The sequence below is a fragment of the Berghia stephanieae genome, chromosome 8, assembly GCF_034508935.2.
Source record: "Berghia stephanieae isolate SIO BIC M18660-M18661 chromosome 8, UCSD_Bste_1.3, whole genome shotgun sequence".
Lineage (NCBI taxonomy): Eukaryota > Metazoa > Mollusca > Gastropoda > Nudibranchia > Aeolidiidae > Berghia > Berghia stephanieae.
In genome coordinates, this window is record NC_088367.1 from 23,212,900 (window position 1) to 23,215,399 (window position 2,500).

At 25.2% G+C, this 2,500-nt stretch overlaps 1 protein-coding gene across 1 annotated transcript in view; it reads left to right on the forward strand.

Moving 5' to 3' along the window:
- The window catches only part of LOC144978391 (excitatory amino acid transporter 3-like), a 29,304-nt gene that overhangs the window by 4,076 nt on the left and 22,728 nt on the right, over window positions 1-2,500 (forward strand). The window lies entirely within an intron of this gene.

A 2,500-nucleotide genomic window follows, 5' to 3' on the forward strand; every position in this document is an offset into this window, starting at 1 on the left:
TAATGTTGGGAAGCGTGGCTTGCGGTACAGTCTTTGCTTCGTACCCGAAAGGCACCAAGTTCGATCACCTGCCGCTGCGCTGTGAGGCCTTGAACAAGTCACCTAGCCCTAGCTCAATTTGCGGCGCTGCACTGCGGCTGACGCCTGGGTTATTCCAGCCTTCCCTTGGAATAGACCCTAGAGACAACTTTCACCTTTGGGATGAATAAAGGGAATTATATTGAATATTTTTACTTTTTAGTTGAGCTCTATTAATCATTGAATTCCGGTTTTAATTATAAGAATCGTTATAAACGATGTCACAATTGAATGAACAATCAATCCGGTATCCTTCATATAATTTGTAAAACTATAAATCAAAAATTACACGTTTTAAGGGTAAATATATAGTGTAAAATGACTGTTTTTGCATGTGAAATTGCAGTTTTATGTAACTGTTTTATATTTAAAACTTTTTAAAAAGTAGTCCTTCAGAGCCATAGGCAAATGGACCGGAGTTTATCCCGATTTATATAGCGTCAAACAGACAATAAAAATTGCTTGCTACCCTTTGAATAGCACGCTAGTCTATCACATACTACTTTCCGCCAGAAGTATCAGATCCAGCTACCCAGCATAAATGTTAGAATCATAGTCCTATAAAAAACTTATTGTAGGTAAAAAAGTAAGCATAATATAATTCATGTTGTCAAAAACTTTTAAACCAAGGAAACCTAGGAAATCCTAGATTTGAGAGGTCTCTTTTAAGTTGAGGGTCATTTTAATCAATCCATATTTAAAGAACGAATTTAAATTGATAATAATATAATAATAATAATAATAATAATAATAAATAATAATAATAATAATAATAATTAATAATAATAATAATAATAATAATAATAATAATAATAATAATAATAATAATAATAATAATAATAATAATAATAATAATAATAATAATAATAATAATAATAATACTATTTTTACAAATATAGATATTAATAATAATAATAATATATAATAATAATAATAATAATAATAATAATAATAATAATAATAATAATAATAATAATATAATAATAAATAATATAATAATAATAATAATAATAATAATAATAATAATAATAATAATAATAATAATAATAATAATAATTAATAATAATAATAATAATAATAATAATAATAATAATAAGTAATATAATAACAATAATAATAATAATGTTAATAATAATAATAATAATAATAATAATAATAATAATAATAATAATAATAATAATAATAATAATAATAATAATAATAATGATGATGATGATGATGATAATAATAACAATAATAATAATAATAATAATAATAATAATAATAATAATAATAATAATAATAATAATAATAATAATAATAATGATGATAATAATAATAATAAATAATAATAATAATAATAATAATAATAATAATAATAATAATAATAATAATAATAATAATAATAATAATAATAATAATAATAATAATAATATTGATGATGATGATGATGATGGTGATGTCCAATTTGACGATGATCACTCTTTTGTTTTTAAAAACAGACTTCATCCCGACATTATAAGTCTTTGTTTTGTTGTTTTTGTTTTTTTACGATTCTTTCATCTCTTTGTATTTATTACGCGAGTTGTTTTTATCGTACCCAATAACACGAGCTTGCTCATGTGTGTTATTGCACGATAAACTCTAACTAGTTTAATAAATACAAAGAAATGAAAGAATGCGTTTACTCCATACCTACATCTCAGATTATTAGATATGTTGTGACCAAATGATATGGTATTAGTTATTCTATTCACCACAATTTGTATCTTTCTCCTTCTGCTTGAATGGCAATTTGACCCAAAACAAAAATCGTTGGATTCTTTTTCATACGCACCAAAAGATTATTTATAATTGCCAATCAGTTTTACAGCTTTTACACCTTATTTCACACCAATAAAATCTGCGAAAATTCTAGTCTGCAAAGAAATGATAGGGTTTTCCAATGAGAGGGGTGGAATAATATTACAATTCTTACAGTCTTGGTTTTAGGAAATCCGGACGTGTTCCCAACCGCTGCACGAGCTTGTGAGTTCGAATTCCAAAACGCAAGAGTTTAAGAAATCCTTTATGCTACCCCTCTATCCACACCGAATTCGTCATCTCTGAGTAAAAGATATTTTCAAAAATATTGAAATGATACTCTTTTCAAAAATCTAATTTTAGTGAAATTCAACGCTTGATAATCTGACATAAAAAATTATTATTGTAAACTTGACATCATTACGCATCAATATTTCGGGAAAAGGGTAGAATAAAATACCTTTTTCAGGTGGTGAGTTACATATTTGGCACAGTGTGTTAATAAAAATGATAAAGTTTAAACACACTTTTTTTAGAATTGTATAGTCCACTTCAATCTCCTAAAAGAATTAGCTATAATCTATCGCTTATACTTTCAATTTAACTTTTACTGTCAGTGCGGCTATGTGGTCTTGTGGTA